Genomic DNA, 18,355 nt, shown 5'->3' with positions numbered 1-18,355 from the left:
CCACGCTGTTGTCGCCCTGTTGATGACATCAGCTACGCAGTTTCGTTGAGCGCGCTTTAGTCAAACACGGTTTTGTGGTGGAACCCAAGGTTCTTAGTTATCGTCTTTATCTTTATTAATTTTAAGCCCTGCTGCCTTGCCGAATTCTTCTATTTCTTTATTAGTTTAGTTTCTGTATCTAGTGAGTCTTCTATAATAAAGACCAAATCATCTGCAAAAGCTTGTATTTTGTATTCTTCCTTTTTTATTCTTAATCCTTTTATTTCTTGTTGTTGCCTAATATATGATAAGATAAATAAAAGGGGAGATAGTGGGCCTGTCTTACATTTTTCTGTTATTTCCCCATTTAGTAATATTTTCGCTGTTTGTGTGGAGTATATCACCCTAATCATCCCTACAAATTTTTCTCCAAAATTCATGATATTTAATTGGTTAATAAGGAATTGCCAATTTATTGAACATTTTTTTTCATGTCCACAAATATCAGCGCGACTTGTTTCTCTGGATGGGCTTTATAATATTCCAATACATTCATTATGATTCTCGTATTATTTCTCAATTGCCTTTTTGGAAAAAATCCATTTTGATCGGGGTGGATAATTTCATTTAGTATTTTTTTAGCCCTTTCCACAATTATTTTGACAAATATTTTATAGTCGGCATTTAATAACAAGCTAGGCCTGTAATTTTTAATCTGCAAGTTATCTGTATCCTCTTTTTATATTAATGTGATATATGCCTCTGTCCATGAGTTCGGTAGTCTGACTTTTTCTAGCGCTTCATTATATAGGTCCAACATTGGTATCCCAAGTGGCTCTTGTATTTTTTTTTTTACAGTTCCACAGGAATTCCATCCGGTCCCGGTGTTTTGTTTTGGTTTTTTTAATTGCCTCCTTCATCTCCATCATGGTGATTTTATCATTCAGCATTTCCCTTGTTATATCCAGTATTGTAGGCAAGTCCCTCTCTTTTAGGTATTGCTTGATACTTTCTTCCAATATATCTTGGGGGCTGAGTCTTCTACTTTGTCAGTAGATCCTGGTAGTTGTTCACCTTCAGGAACATCCTGAACCGTCCCATGTAGGTGTAGCAGTCCTTGGATTGCGGGTTGAAGATTGCTGCTGCAGGAGATGTGTGTGATGCCATCCTGATGTTGGTTGGAGCAAGGTCATCCTTGCTGTAAGATGGCTGCAGATGCCACGCGGTGGATGGTCAGTTCCTTTGTTCTTCATTGCCAGTGTTAGGTCGGTGCGTAAAGAATGGCCTCTAGGCTCCTGTTACTTTCAGCACCTTTTATTTCCCTAGCTGCTGCAATCTGCCGGCAGGCTGCTGGAGCTCTCTATTTATTGAGCTCCAGCAGCCTAGCTAGCCAATGACAGCGCTTCAAACACTAACCACTGACAGCGGGGACATGCAAATCCATGCAACATACATACATATGTAACATATACAGTTATCATATTGCATGCAGCTTATAAGTGTTGAAAGTAAAATCTAATCTAGTTCCAAGCCAGGAGAAAGATGTAGGAGAAATGAATTTGGAGACAAGCTACAGTTGGGAAGGAGGTCTCCACTTATTTGGTAGCCAGAAACAACAGTGACAGCAAGTTTCTGGGGTGACTGACAAAATGCTCTGGAAAGTAGAAAGGTTTTTATACGATTTGGGAGCTTTGTGATTCAAATGTCCAGGTTCACTGTGAAGTGCACTTACATTTTATGTAGAAGAGTGTGTTTTTTAAATATTCTAATTGTTGTTGCATGATTCCTATTGTGGCCGAGGGATCATGCCCTGTCCTTGAGGTTGGGTGGGTGGGGGGATGTAAACATAAGTGTCATTGTTTTTGTATCTTTAATCTGCTCAGTTTCAACTTCTTGCGAAAGCTGCAGCCAGTAATGCTTTGCTTATGAATGAGCTGTAGCCGGCAGTGCTTTGTTTGTGAATGGAGCTGTCTGGATACCGAGTATCTAGTCACAAGGAGCGCTTTGACTTTAGGAATGGATGCATAGTATTTCATTCACAGGCACGCATCTCTGTTGCAAAAGCTGTTCCAGGCAATTTCCCTATTAGCAAGAGGATGTGAATAGGCTTTTATTTCAGGGGAGCCTTTTTCCTATTTTGTGGAGACCGCTCCCCAGCTGACCTTCCCTTTTGGAGGCTCCCTACAATTCCCCATTTTGCGCTAATATATGCAAATATATTTTGCACAATTTAAATTTTGTTGGGGTAGAGTTGATATTTCTCATCTATCTGACACATCATCCATGAAATTTGTTTGGCATCCCTTTTTGGGAGACACGGGGGGGGGGGGGGGGAATAGTTTCCTTGGCTATTTCAGCCTGGGGGTTTGCACTGACAAGACAACAGAGAAGGATCCCTATGATGGTTATAATAGCAGCTCCCAGCAGGAGGGCTTTCAACTAGCGGAGGTCTTGTAGCCAAGGAAAAAGTCCTGACAGATCAAAAGGGGATTTATGGTTGGGCCTTAGGTAATTAATGGCTGCCGTGTTTTCAAGTGTGGCTTCCCTGATCTGTCTCAGCTCTCTGTTCAGAGTGTCTAGGGCTTGGGAGATAGAATTAGGCTTTTGACAAGAGAGCATGTCAGACTGTTGACATTCATAAAATTTCTCCAGCAAATGCTGGAGCCCCAATTAATGGCATTGCTAATGTCACATATTCTGTTTTTGTGAGTAGGAATGTCTTGGAGTCGCAATCCGGTGCCAGGGATTGGAGGTCCCTTTTCTGTTGTCTCTGTAAGGAGGGCATAAAAACCATTAACTGCCCCAGGGTTCAGGGTTCCCCAGAGGAATTGGCGGGGGGGGGAGGAATAGGCTTTTGTTCCATGAAGTATGAACTAGCCCAGAGGAAGTTTAACGTGGCTGTATGCCAAGGGGATGGTTTCAGTATGATTACAGGGCAGAGGTATATTGTTCGGGTCTTCGTAATCAAGTGTTCCATAAGTCATACAGCTCTTCATCCTGAAGCACTTGCTGGCACTGGTTACAGTAGCTGTATGTAACACAAACATAGTTTCATCTTAAAAGAGCCAAGGTGGCGCAGTGGTTAAATGCAGCACTGCAGGCTGACTGCTAGATCAGCAGTTCAGCGGTTCAAATCTCACCGGCTCAGGGTTGACTCAGCCTTCCATCCTTCCGAGGTGGGTAAAATGAGGACCCGGATTGTTGTTGGGGGCAATATGCTGACTCTGTAAACCGCTTAGAGAGGCCTGAAAGGCCTATGAAGCGGTATATAAGTCTACTGTTATTGCTATTGCTATAAAAAAAAGTCAGTGATGGGCTCCCAATCGAAAATGAGGCTGCTAAAAAGTAGTTTCTGAGCTTGGTGGAGTTCTGGTAGTCTACAGGTGTGCAGCCTCCCCAATGTGGCAGGTTGACAGGATGTTCTTAACTGACATTCCTCCCTTCAGACAAAAAGAAATAGTTTGATATTTATCAATAGCTAGATATTCCCAAATATTTCCCTTATCAGGAAACAATTTTATTTCAATAAATCCATTAGGTGAAGTTACAAGTCAAGTCAGATGCAGTGTCATGGCAAATCTCCCCCTCCCCTCCCAGTGTTCTCCATCATCCTGGTTATTAAAAAGAATCTTTAATGCCCACTGGTCTGTTTATGAGTCCTTCCTCAGGAACTTCATGGGTGGGACCCTTGGGATTGGGGTGGGCCCAGTGCTGTGATAGAGGATGGCTAGTTTGACATAGGTCATTTAGGAGTCCTTCTCAGCTGCCTTGACAGCTGTCTGGATTGTCAAGAGGATCTAAAAGGGTTCTTTCCACTTGGTCTCTAATGGTGACTTTTGGGTGAATGATTTGTTCCAGACTTAGGTGAAGGTTTTCCTTAAGCGGTGGTGTCTGTGTCAAGGCACTGTTGCTGGTGCAAAGCTGCAAAATAAGATACAACCTCCCCGCTTTCTTGGTTTCTGGACTTGCTAACTTTGCCCAACAGTACCAGTATGGTATGTGGGAGGGCTTTAGCTTGGGCCTTAGTGTTTTAAAAGTTCCATAATGAATGATTCCATTTTCTGGCCAAATTAACCCTACAGCTTGGTAGGGTTAAGTCTACTTCCCACAAAGTTTGCACACACATCTTAATTTTATGCCTGGCTGGACAGGCAATTCCTGCCAGTAAGGTGAAGGCTTACCTGGGCCAAGTTGGTTGGTAGGTCAGCCTGGAGTCCCATCTTGTGTGCCAAATTGTTGGAAGAAAAATCTGATCCTGTTTCAAGTCAGGAGAAAGATATAGGAAAATGAATTTTGAGGCAAGCTGCAATTGGAAAGGAGGTCTCTGTTATTTGGTAGCCAAAAACAACAGTAACAGCAGCTTTTTTCTGGGGTGACTGACAAAGTGATCTGGAAAGTGGTCTGGGTTTTTATATGATTTGGGGGCTTTGTGATTCAAATATCCAGGTTCACTGTGAAGTGCACTTACATTTTGCATAGAAGAGTGTGTTTTTTAAATATTCTAATTTTTGTTGCATGACTCTTATTGTGGCCGAGGGATCATGCCCTGTCCTTGAGGTTGGGTGGGGGAGTGTAAACATAAGTGTCATTGTTTTTGTATCTTTAATCTGCTCAGCTTCAACTTCTTGCGAAAACTGCAGCCAGTAGTGATTTGCTTATGAATGGAGCTGTCTGGATACTCAGTATCTATTCATAAGGAGCGCTTTGCCTTTAGGAATGGATACATAATATTTCATTCACAGCACTCATCTCTGTTGCAAAAGCTGTTCCAGGCGATTTCCCTATTAGCAAGAGGATGTGAATAGGCTTTTATTTCAGGGGAGCCTTTTTCCTAATTTGGGGAAACTGCTTCCCAGCTGACCTTCCCTTTTGAAAAGTGGCTGCCTACAATTCCCCATTTTGTGCTAATATATGCAAATATATTTTGCACAATTTAAATTTTGTTGGGGTAGAGTTGCTATTTTTCATCTATCTGACACATCATCCACACAATTTGTTTGGCATCCCTTTTTGGGAGGCTGGAGGTATTTCATTCACAGGCACTTGTCTCATTGCGAAAGCTGCTCCAGGTGATTGCCCTGCTAGCGAGAGGCTTTAAATTGGCTTTTATTTTAGGGGAAGCTTTTTCCTATTTGAGGAAACTGCTCCCCAGTTGACCTTTCCTGTGAGGGGGCTCCCTACATAAGAAAGTATCTATAGTATACAAATAAGAGTATGTACAATTAATGGAAGAATGTGTCTAAAAACAAAGTGTATTTGTAAATAAGTTAAGTACAAAGAAGAAAGTCAATTTACTATATAACTATCATTTAATTTAATGGAAACTATCAGCAAGATTTGTAAAATTAGGAAGCCTCTGCTCAGAATGATACACTCTGCTTAGAAGACAAGAAACATGTTTTAGAAGAACAGTGGTAAATCCGGAAACTTACATTATGTCCACTGCTTCCTGCCAGAGAGCAACAAAGAATGTATTTCACCCTTCTGTGGCTAGTTAAGAGATTGTATTGTGCATGTTGAGGTCTCTCAAAAATGCTGGATCTGCAGTTCTCTATATATAGCCTTTCCTTTCAAATCAGAATTAAATAAGGACTATATGCTATAAATCTGGTTTTTCAATCAGATTCCAATCCTTTATGCCCTTTAAGCACATTTTAAATGTTGTGAAATTATTTATGTGCAAACACAAAATTATGATGAAAATGGCAGTTGGACTTACCTGAACTGCATGTTTCGACGAGAAGTGTGGGAGGAGGAACCATGGGTATTAACCAAGCCTTCTTGCCTATTGGAGACTGAGGAAATCTTTGGAAGCCACACCTCCTGCTGTTCCTGTGGCTACCCAGATTAACCGATGGACTGTAACGGCTTCTGAAAGGAAGGAAAGGAAACAGCCAACACAAATTCCTCCTAGCTGTTGCTTGAACCTGGACGTGCTCAGCCCCCCCCATGGCGCGGGGCGCCTTAACGGGCAGGAAGTGACTCCTCCCACACTTCTCGTCGAAACATGCAGTTCAGGTAAGTCCAACTGCCAGTTTCCGAAGAGAAGGTGTGGGAGGAGTAACCATGGGACATACCAAAGCTAGGTGTCCTGGGAGGGATTAGACGGGCCTGAGCCCCCCTGCAAGTCCAGGACGCCCTGAAGGACCCTTCTGCCGAAGGCAGCCTCTGCAGAGGCATAGGCATCCAATCTGTAATGTTTAATGAAGGGAGTCGGGGAGGCCCAGGCGGCCGCTAGACATATCTCTTCTAACAGAGCCTGAGTGGACTAGGCGGCTGATGTGGCAGCACTTCTGGTGGAGTGTGCTGTGATATCCTGCGGGACCTGGAGACCCCGAGCTTCATAGGCCTGCGAGATGGCCACTCTGATCCATCTGTTGATGGTGGCCGGGGAGACCTTAGCCCTCGGGTGGAAGGTTGGAAGGACACGAAGAGGGCCTCTGAACGTCTAAAGGACGCTGTGCGCTTCAGGTAGATGCGCAGTGCCCTTCTAACATCTAATTTATGCCAAGCTTTCTCCCTCTCCCCGGAGGGATGGGGGCAGAAATCCGGAAGAACGATCTCTAACCCTCTGTGGAAGGGGGAGTTGATCTTGGGCATGAAAGAAGGGTCGAGTCTGAGGACGACCCTGTTATCTAGGAAGGTGCAGAGGTCAGCTCTGCTGGAGAAGGCGTTGATCTTCGAGACCCTTCTGGCCGAAGTGATGGCGACCAGAAAAACAACCTTAAGGGTCAGTAGCTGAAGGGAAACATCCTTCAAGGGCAAAAATGGAGCCTCTGTTAGGGCCTGGAGGACCGTGGGCAGGTCCCAGGAGGGGAATCGATGGACCACTGAGGGTTTCAGATTCGCCGCCCCCTTGAGAAATCGCCTAAGAACCAGATGTTGGGACAAGGGGGGAGCATTCACACACCCCCCAGGACAGTGGAAAGAGCGGAAACCTGACGCCTAAGGGTACTGGTGGCTAGGTCCTTCTGATGACCGTCCTGGAGGAAGTCCAGAACCTGGGGAACCGAGGCCATCATAGGACAGATGCCCTTACTCCGGCACCAGTCTGAGAAGGCCACCCAAGAAGCATTGTAGATACGGGTGGTGGACTGTCTCTGGGATGCCTCTACCACCTTGATGACCTCTTCGGAAAACTGAGCCTGTCTTAGTTGTTCCCACTCAAGCGCCAGACGGTCAGATGGAGCCACTCGGGGTCCGGGTGCTCTAGGGACCCCTGGTGGAGCACCACCTCCCCTGCTGGTATCCTCCAGGGAGGAGCTGTGGACAGGTCTACTAGGTCTGCCAGCCAGGGGCGGCGCGGCCAAAAGGGAGCTACCATATCAGATCTGCCCTCTCTGTTACCACCCTCCTCAGAACCCCGGGAATGAGGGGAAGGGGGGGAAAGGCGTAGAGAAGACCTGGTGGCCAACTGCAATGTAGGGCGTCCGTGCCCATGGCTCCCGGGGTCAGAAACCTTGAGACGAACTCCGGCAGCTTGGTGTTGTGCGGTGTCGCGAACAGGTCGACCGTCGGGTGACCGAACCTCTCGCAGATCTGGCGGAAGATCGTGGGGTGCAGCTGCCGTTGTCGATTGTCTCTCTGCTTAGCCAATCCGCTTGGTGATTTTCTGTTCCGGAGATGTGTTCCGCTTTGATGGACGCCAGATGTTTCTCTGCCCAGTGACCCAGGCGCAGCGCCTCATCGCGGAGAGCTTTGGAGTGGGTGCCGCCTTGCCTGTTCACGTGTGCCTTGGCCGCTACGTTGTCTGTCAGGACTAGGACGTGTTGACCTCTGACCCTGCTTTTGAAGTGACGAAGGGCCAGGTGGATGGCTCTGAGCTCCAACCAGTTGATGTTGTGTTTTAGATCTGCTGGGGTCCACTGACCCTGGGCAATCTGGTTCTCCAGGTGGGCCCCCCAGCCGAAGAGGCTTGCGTCAGTGGTGAGCGTCATCCTTGGTGGTTCCCTGAAGAGGCAGCCTCTGTTCAGGGCTGGAGACAGCCACCAGCAGAAGGATAGCAGCACCTGGGGTGTTACTCGGATCCTGAAGGTCGCGTCACTCGTTCTGGCCTTCTGATGTGGCAGCAGGAGCCACTGGAGCTCCCTGGCGTGCAGTTGGGCCCACGGAATGATCCCTATACACGAGATGAACTTCCCCAGGAGCCTGGAAAGAAGAACTACAGGGACAGAGCGTGACTTGCGAACTTCGTGAATCATCTTAACGATGCTGTCCCTGCGATCTTGGGAGAGAAAAACCTCCCCCGCCACGGAGTCGATGATGGACCCTAGGTGAAGGAGCGTAGTGGAAGGCACGAGGTGACTCTTCTCCAGGTTAATGGAGAACCCCAGGGATCTGAGGGTGTCGATGGTAGTACCTAGGTCCCTTGCAGCCGAGTCCGAAGACCTGGCCAAGACGAGGATGTCGTCTAGGTAACAGAATAAACGGACAGGGAGGGAACGTAGGTGACCCGCTGCTGCTGCGAGCACCTTGGTGAAAGTCCTGGGAGCTGAGGCCAACCCGAAGGGCAAGGCTCTGTATTGGAAATGGTTCCCCTCATGGGAGAACCTCAGGAATTTACGGTGTTCCAGGGCGATCCTGATATGGAGATATGCCTCTGTGAGGTCAATGGAAGCTAGGAAGTCGCCCGGCTGGATGCCCTCCAGGATGGATTTCAGTGATGCCATTTTAAATTTGCGGTATACCACCCTGGAGTTGAGTAACTTTAGGTCCAGGATGGCTCTCCAACCTTTTAGGGAGCTTTTAGGGACTAGAAAGAGGTTCAAATAGAATCCTGACCCCTTCTCCCCCTCTGGGACCCTCTCGATGGCCCTAATGTCTAGGAGAAGTTTAATGGCCTTGGCCTTAAGGGCCCTCTTAGTCGGGTCTGAAGAGGAGGTAAAGGTGCAGAACCTACTGGGGGGAAGGGAGTGGAACTCCAGGCAAAGCCCGAGCCTTACCGTCTGGAGTACCCACTCATCCGAGGGGGTGATCCGGGGTCGGATCACTTGAATCTGCGGAAGGGGCGACCGCCTCCTCCTCGAAAGGGCCGCTTTCCCTGATGTTGGCCCCTGAACCTGTTTTGAAATTGTCTGTCCCCCTGCCTGTGAAATCTGGGGTTTTGGTACCTCTGGCCTTGACTGTCTCCATCAGGTGGTATGTAGGAGGCCCTCCTGGGGTAAGGTGCGTGGCGAAAGTCCGACCGTTTGTTTGTTGATGGGAGGATCTTCCCTTTGTTTTTATCTTCCACAAGGAGGGGTTCCAGCGCCGTCCCAAATAACTTTTCCCCGGTGTAGTCTGCGCCGGTTAGGTGCCACTTCATCCAGGATTCCGCCTGCCAATGACGTAGCCAGAGTAGTCGCCTAGAAGCAACTGAGGAAGACATAGCTTGCGAAGCATACTTTACCGCGTCCAAGGTGGCGTCCGCTGAGAATTGTGTTGCAGCCAGCATCTTGGAGATGTCCTGTAAGAGTCGCACTTCAGATGCTGGGGTCCTATCTCTCAATTGCTCCAACCACAGGACCGTGGACCTATTAAAGAAAGAAGCAGAGGCGGCCACCCTAATAGCCCAGGTGATTGCCTGGAACGTTTTGCGTAGGACTATGTCTGCCTTCTTATCTTCAGGTTTGAGGCAATTGGCTGTGTCGCCTGCAACGACCGCTGAAGAGGATGCCAGGGTGGCCACCGGGTTGCCCCCTTCAGGTACCTGTAAAGCCTGGGCGAAAGCTTGATTGAGATTATAAAATTTTCTTTCATTCCCCCCTGGGGTGGGGAAAGACCCTGGTTTTACCCATTGCGATTTAAGCACCTCCATGAACATTTCTGGCGTGGGAATTTCCTCCTTAGCTATGGGGGGGCCTATGAAAGGGTCCCTTTTTCTTTTTGCTCTTGCCCTTGCCAGAGGAATCAGCTGTAGGCTTAGGATTCGGGGGTGGATCCAAGTCCGCAGTAGCGGCTGCCTTGCGTAATAGTGAACTGAATAAGGAAGGGGGAAAAAGGCCTGCCATGGTGGAATCCTCCTCCGCCTGGGGGTCCTCATCCTCCGAAAAACCCACTTTAGCTCTCCCTCCTCTAGATCGGATGCCTCACTAGCCGTGGATGGGGAGGGGGACCTAGCTTCCCTTGCAGCCGAGGTGCTAGGGCGATCGCTCTGTCCTCTGGGGGGCTCCTGAGGGGCTCTGCTCCTGGAGGCCTGTGGCTACTGAGTTAGGCTGGAGGCCATAACCTGGGCCAGAGCTCTGGCTAGCATGTCCTGGAAGTTGCTGGTCAGGTCAGGCAGCGCAGGCTGGAGCTTTGGTGGCTGGGAATATTTCCTGGGTTCAGGGGATAGAGGTGCTAGGTGAGGCCGGGTTGGGCTGGCTGCTCTGCGGCCGAAGGGATCCGCTCTCGAATCCACCAAGGGGGCAGGAAAGAGAGGAGGAGAAAGGGAGCTGTGCCTTCTCAGAGAGCCCTCTGGAGAGGCTGGAGATGGTGCCCTGTACTCAGCCCGGGCTGAGGGCCTGCGAGGGGAGTGAGATCTGGGGGGAGAAGGGCTGATGGTCACCCTGTACTCCCTGGCTGAGGCCCTGGTTGTTCTGGCCTCCTTCCAGGGGGTTGGCTTCCTGGGAGCCCTGGCCTTGTCCCTCCTAACTGGGGATCTGCCTCTGGGAGTAGGAGGAATCACTCTAGAGGGCCCCTCCTCTGGATCCACACCCCCTGGGGCTCTGGGTCTGGGATCCTTACTCCTGGTCACCTCCGCCATTACTCACAGTTCGTTGCTCACCCACGTCCTCCTTCTGCAGCTGGCTGTAAGGCGGATTCACCTCCTAGGGATTGTGTCCGCTGCTTCTCCTCGTTAGATTGAGGTCTTTGCTGCCGGCAGGCACGGCCCTGGGTTACCCCCCGGATCACCGGCGGGGCAGAGCAGAAAGGAAGCCTCTTCCGGCTTCCTAGTGCCTTGTGAGCGCTTTCGGCATCGGAACGCTGAACACGCACTCACCACGTGCTCCTGAGATGGCGACTATCCAAGATGGTGGCTGCTGGTGCCGTCGGGAGCCTCCTCTCGCTGCTGGGATCCTCCTTTGCAATCCTGGAAGGGTTCTCGGTCCTCTGGTCCTCCTGGAGTCCTCCGGTTGTCGTGTGTATGCTTCTTTCAATTCTGTGGCCTATTTGAGGGCTTCCACCCCCTCAGCGCGACCGGGCGGCCCCGCGGGCGTCTGCGCACATGCTAGCAAGCCGAGGCTTGAATTAGTGGCGCAGAGCACAGCAGAAGGAAGGTGAAACTAAAATACTGATTTTCAATTTGAAATCCTTGCTGTAAGCCTTGCTGAAACTAAAAAAACTCCTGAGTTTCAGAGAGAAGGGAGAGAGGAAAAAACACTCCGTTCAGGCCGAGACTGAGGTTAATCTGGGTAGCCACAGGAACAGCAGGAGGTGTGGCTTCCAAAGATTTCCTCAGTCTCCAATAGGCAAGAAGCCTTGGTTAATACCCATGGTTACTCCTCCCACACCTTCTCTTCGGAAACAGGTCCCAAATTCCATGTCCTGCAGACACCAAAGGCCCCGGCGATGGTTCAAGCCTGCAAGGAGCCTGCAGGATGAATCTGGGAGTGTGAGAATCACAGGGCAAACAACTGTCAGGGTACTGGGGTAAGTACACTGGATCTGTCCACATGAATGGCAGCCTGAGGGCTGACATCCCAGTACACACATGCCTGATGCAGGTCCCAGTCCAGACCCATACAAAATTGGTGAACCAAGAGGCGCTCCGGCCAGGTTTGCAGTCTTTCGGCAATCTTTCAGAATTCCTGTACATAACCAACCCTGCTGCTTTAGTGACATACATTCCCCCTCTCCTAGTTGGGCCCATGACCCATCTTCAAACTGAGCATGAAGTACTTCCAGGAAAAGTCTCATGTCAGCCATCTCCCTGGCATGGTCACCCGGGAATGAGGGGAAGGGGGGGGAAAGGCATAAAGAAGACCTGGTGGCCATCTGCATCGAAGGGCATCCATGTCCATGGCTCCTCTGGATGGGAACCTCAATACAAATCTCGGCAGCTGGGCATTCGCTTGGGTTGTGAAGAGATCCACTGTCGGATGCCCGAACCTCTTGCAGATCTGCAGGAAGTCGCTGGGATGGAAATGCCACTCTCCGTTGTCGATCGTCTCCTGCTGAGCCAATTCGCTTGCTGGTTCTCTGTCCCGGAAATGTGTTCTGCTCTGATGGACTGGAGATGCCTCTCTGCCCAGTTCCCCAATCGGAGGGCCTCGTCGCGGAGGGCCTTGGAGTGGGTGCCCCCTTGCCTGTTCACGTGGGCTTTGCTGCTACGTTGTCCGTCAGGACCAGGACGTGGTGACAGGTCACTGTGGTCCTGAAGTGACATAGGGCAAGATGGATGGCTCTGAGCTCCAACCAGTTTATGTTGTTGCACAACAAGTAGGCCAGCGATGTTGGGGCCTCCACATCACCACTAGGTAAGTCCTGATAAAAGCTCTTAATAGTGATCGATCAGATTCAGAGTTACTAGCCCTCCAGTGTTGCTCTAGGCGTCTCTTTTGGCGCTTCATCTCCCAGAGTTCCTCGGTAAACCAAGGTGCCCTCCTGGATCCACTGCCGCGGAGAGGCCTCAAAGGCACAATCCGATCCAGTGCCTCAGCCGCCGCAACGTTCCAGGCAGTGACCAAAGACTTGGTCGGATTGCGGACAAGGGAGTCAGGTATCTCTCCAAGCTCCCTCTGAAATCCCTCCGGGTCCATCAAGCGCCTGCGGCGGAACCACTTAATCAGCTCCACCTCCCTGCAATGGAGGAGTAGCGTCCTGAAGTCAAGCCTCAGCAAGGAGTGATCTTACCATGACAAGGGTGAGGCCTCTATTCAAGATCATGTCTCCACTGCCCCAAGAGAAATACAAGGTCAAGCGTGTGTCCCTCTCTATGAGTTGGACCCTGAACTACTGGGTCAAGTCCATGGTTGTCATGGAGGCCATGAACTCCTGTGCCCGATCTGAGTGTTCACCAAGAGACGGCAGATTAAAGTCCCCCAGTATCATTAGTCTGGGGAACTCCACCGCCAACCCGGCTACTTCCTCTAGCAGCACAGGCAGGGCTGTTGTGACGCAGCTGGGAGGTAGGTATGTCAAGAGCAAGCCCAATTGAACCCCTAGGTCCAACTTCAAGAGGAGAGACTCACACCCCACAATCTCTGGGGCAGGGATCCTGCGAGGAACTAACGACCTTTGGACGATAACTGCTATTCCCCCACCCCTTTTTCTGGTGTCGTGGTTGGTGGAGCACCTGGAACCCATCTGGGCACATTTATGAGAGGGGGACTCCTCCCTCTCGGCCCAGCCAGGTTTCGGTTATACATGCCAGGTCTGCCTCCTCGTCTAATATTAAATCCCGGACGAGGGGAGCTTTGTTCACAACCGACCTGGCATTTAGCAACAACAACCTGAGACCAGGGCCCTGATCTCCTCTGCCACCAGGTCCTTGAGTTGAGCCTGAGGGGCCAGAACAAGGAATCGCTATAATGTAGCGAGTCCTTCTTCCCTGGTAATGGCTAGCCCTACAGCTCCCGTCATATCTGCTCCTCCCAGTCATAACCGAAATGCTCTGACATCCCCCCATCCCCATAGACCCCCCCTCCCTCATGGCCTCCATTCTTCCCGGCAGGCCACGGGTACCATTCACTCCAGGATGGGAGGCGAGTCTGGGCCCCCATCCACTTCTGCTTCTGCACTCAGTGGAGGGGGTTCCAAGTCGCACTCCCGATCCTATCGTACTCACCAAACAGTCTCTTCAGACACACCCCACAATAGTTATTAAAATACAATAATACAATAATTAATTTAAAAGTGGGCGCATTCTCTCTCACATTCATATACTCATAGACTCAACAAACCAGCTAAAAAAAATACAGTTCTTAAATCCGCAGGGAAGGCGCTCAGCACGAGTCCAAGGCGGCTGGAGCCGGTAATAGTTAGGGAGGGGGGTTCCTCGTTCTTCTCCCCTGCGGGGCCTGGAAGTAGTGTAGGGAGTCTGAGGCGGCTGTGGCAGCTGGCGATAGTTGGGGGGGCAGGCTCCCCATGCTCCTCGTCCTTGTTCTCTCTCTCTGCGGGGGCTGTGTTTCACAGAGCAGCATGTAAGGCAGGTATGGCAAAGGTTTCCCATGGCCTGGCATGATTGGTTGGTCCTATATACCTATACATTGATAAGGTTTCTGTCCAGTGTAGATTCTCTGATGTCTAAGGAGGCTTGACTTTAGTCCAAAGCATTCCACACATTTATAGGGGTTTAGTGTTGGGGGGCTCCTGAGATCTTTGGAGTTTTCCCCAGAGAAAGATTTCTCATCCTCCAAATCTTCACTGGATCCACTTCTCACATGGACCTTCCTGTGGGTCAAAAGGAGGGACCGGCCAGCAAAGGATTTCCCACACTCTGAGCATTCATGAGGTTTTTTGTGATTTTTGGAGTGCTTCTTGTGTCTGATGGGGGATCCAGGACTTTCCCACAGTCCATCCTTTCTCTTGGCTGCTGCCTTGTGCTGATTTTCCACTGTCTGTTGATAGATGCCTTGCAGGTGAATTGCACGTTGGCTGCTAGGCTTTGTGCTGCAGCATTCCCTGCCGCCGATCTGCGGCCCAAGTCCCAGCGAACTGTTTGGATTGGGCCCTCCCCGGAGAGCCAGCAGAGTTGGGGCCTTCGAAGCCTCTTCCGGCTTCAGCGGTGTTCTGAGCGCTTTTGGTGTCCCTAGAAGGAACGTCGGTCACGCGCTCACTCACATGCTCCTAAGATGGCGGAGGACCAAGATGGCGTCCGCTGATCTGCGGCCTGAATCCCTGCAGCTTGGGAGCGTTGGGGGAGGAATCTGCCAGCTCCCCGGTCCTCCGATGGCCTCCTGGGTGCATGGAGCCTCCAAGCTCTTTGCATGGCCTTTTTCCTGCTTATGCAACCGTCTGGTCGCCTGGCATCGCGCTAGCTAGCGGCGCGGTTTGGCTAGCAATGCTGAGCACAAAAGGAGGGGTTAGACGATCTTCAGCAATCCTTGCCAAAAAAAACTGTAAAAAGGACTCTTGGAGCCTGTAAAGTCCTGAAGGACTAGTAAAAGGCTGAAAACTGCTGGAAAAAATCCTGGAAAAAAAACCCTACGTCTTCAAAGTGAGGGAGAGTCAGGAAAAACACTCCTTCTGGGCTGGAGACTGAGGTTAATCTGGAAGTCAGAAGGAGGAACGGAGGTGTGGCCTCAAAGAATTACCTCAGTCTCCAGGGCAAAAGGGCTGGATTAATACCATATGTTACTCCTCCCACGCCTCACTTTGGAAATTTATTGAGTTTACTTGTTTCCTAAATACTCTTATTTGAATGAGTGATGTTTGAATTTATGTGAATCATGATGGTGTAATTTTTGTTTATAAATTAAATAATCCAAGTATTACTTTTTACCTAAACTGATCTTCTGAAAACTTGCAGTCTAGGTGAAATAATTGTTATGCCAAACTAACAGAATATTCTGTAATTTCCACTTAATCTAAATATCTATGGAGATTTTTTCTTTTTGCTGCAATGTTGTAGGTGATGGAGTTGATGCTGCTGACAATTGCTTTGAATGGAATTCCTTCTTGGTAGATTTTGTGAATCCATATATACATGGAGTGGCTTCCCTAGGGTGAAGGTGATAGTATTGTGGCATGTCAATGACATTATCTTTCAGTAATTGTTCCTGGAAATCAATAACCTTGTTCTTATAACTGCTGGAAGGATCTCTCTTCAGAGTCTTAGATGTAGCAGTGTCTTTCAGAAAAATCTACCTTGGCATTATAGTCATCTGTGTTCAGGATAATTATGCATCCTCCTTTATCAGCCAGCAAGATGATGTTCGGGTCTCTTCTTAGGGATGACACTACTCTCCCTTCTTGAATGGTGAGATTGGAGACTGGTGTTTTGGCACTGGCGAGGCTTGCAGATACCTTTATCCTTAATTGTTCTGCCTCTGTCTCTTATTGTTCCTGATGGCTGACTCTGGCTGTGAGAAGATCTACAATTGGTAGCTGTTCTGGTGTTTACTGCAAAATACAGTCCTTTGGATAAAATATTCTTTTCTGTTTGGGTAAGCCCTCTGTCAGACAGCTTTCTCACCCATTGGTCAGTTTTGTCACTGTCCTCTCTCATCATGGGTTGATTCTTCTGTTTTGTGTGTTTTTTCTTGTCTAAACTGTAGGGTAGAAAAATGCCTTTCTCTTGTTCTTTGCTCTTGTGTGGTGCTAGTTGTGCTTTCTTTGTAAATTATGTGACCTCTGCCAATACATCTATTGGTAGAAGTGATTTCAGCTCTTAAAGTTTGTGTTCCACTCTCTTTCAATTGTAAAATTAATCTGTCTTATTCTTTTGTTGAGAAGTTGGAGCTGTGTTTTCTGCAGGATGTTTTCTGCTCTGTGTCTTTTTACTGTTGAACACAGGTACAGGCTAAATATCTTAAAATTAAGAAATTAAGAAAGTAATTAAGCAACTATTTTTCTCCTTCATAATTAGTAAACAAAATAGTGCCCCAAGATAGTCTTAGCATAAATGTTTTTTCTTCTTCTTGCACTGTAATTGGAATTTAGACTCTATTTGAATTACTGGACATAGGATCAAATTATAGGTAACTGGATCTCATATACATAGAATTATATATATATGGAAAAAATATGGGATTGTTTTAAAAAAAATGAGAAATATTTTCATTTGTATGGGATTACACATTTTTGCAGTACTCTCAGTAAAAACCAACTGCACTAAACTCATAAAATGAAGTAAACTCAGCAGTTTCTCTCTCTTTTTATATGACAGAATGCATTTGTTATGGCTGATGGTCTTTCATAATTCAAATTAAATGTGAATGCGGGAATTTATTATTGCTTCACTGAAAATAAAATTGTGAGGTCAATAAGGAGGCTGCTGCTTTGTTCTGACATATTTGACTGAGTTCTTTTTTGTAGCATGATTGAGAAGTTTAAGTTTAATGAATATTATTATGAAGATTATTAATGAAGGGTATAAATATAATGTACACTGATCATTCATGACTTAGACAGGGTATTTAACCTTTTTGGCCCAGGGGCAAACGGCTGCCATAGAAGACATGCCTAGTCACAAAACATCCATTTCAAGGAAAGGCAGACTAGCAAGGTCTGAAGATTATGAATTGCAACTTTTCTGTCTGCATTATGCTTTTGAATACTCCCAAAAGGTAAAAGGAGATTGACAGGGGAGTCAATTACTGAGTAAGGTGTTACGTTCTGTGTTTGCTAGATGTATACAAGCAGAGCCTGGACAACCACCTGTCAAAGATACTTTAATTTGGATTCTTGAATTGAGCATGGGTTTAGGCACAATGACATAAAAGGCCCTTCAGACTTTAGGATTATGTAATAGACTGACCTGCCTATTGATCCAGCCATAATTACATTAAAATCCTGGGAATAAACATGAACTGACATTCCTTCTTTAGTTAGTTATTATGTCAATCACTGCTATGGTTTCATTAAACAGGAAAATACACTAAAATTAGGGCACAAAATGAAGGGGCTAAAGAATGATAGCATATATTATGGCTTCTAATCCAGCCTTTTAACAGCAATGTTCTTTCGATGTCTCATCGTCGGTTATCCCCATATTTTAAATACAATCAAATACATTTGTGGGAGAATCAGTTTGGAATACAAAACTGTTTTTAAAGGGTAAAAAATATATCACAAGCTATGCAAGAATGTCAGTTGGTCCTACCTGAACTGCATGTCTCGAGGGTGGTGTGGGAGCAGTCACTGAATGGGTATTATTATGGCCCAATTGCCTGGAGACTGAGGTAAATCTGAGGACACACCCTCTGTTCCTCCTGGTGACTCCCCAGATTAACTGATGATTCAGAAGAAGGACCTGGAAGGGAAGAAAAGAAAAAACCAACAGCAGCTTCCCTTCCTAAACCGTGAATGGTCTGTGGTTGCCTACTCAGGCCCAGCACTGGCACCTGACGGGCGGAAAGTGACTGCTCCCAGACCACCCTCAAGACATACAATTCAGGTAGGACCAACTGACAGTCTCCGAGGTGGGGTGTGGGAGGAGTCACTGAATGGGACATACCAAAGCTAGATGTCCATGGGAGGGATTATTGGTCCTTAGTTTCCTGAGTGTCCAGGACACCCTGAAGAACCTGCCTCCAGTAGGTTGCCTCAGCCAAGGCATATGTACAGTATCTAGCCGGTAATGCCTAATGAAGGGTGAAGGAGAGGACCAGGCTGCAGCTCTGCAGATGTCCTCGATGGGGGCTGAGTGGTCCAGGCCGCTGAGGTGGCTGCACTCCTGGTGAAGTGTGCCGTAATGCCCTGTGGCATGGGCAGCCCTTGGGCCTCGTAGGCCTTGGAGATGGCCAACCTAATC

The sequence above is a fragment of the Thamnophis elegans genome, chromosome 4, assembly GCF_009769535.1.
Source record: "Thamnophis elegans isolate rThaEle1 chromosome 4, rThaEle1.pri, whole genome shotgun sequence".
Lineage (NCBI taxonomy): Eukaryota > Metazoa > Chordata > Lepidosauria > Squamata > Colubridae > Thamnophis > Thamnophis elegans.
Note: the sequence above shows the minus strand (reverse complement) of the source record.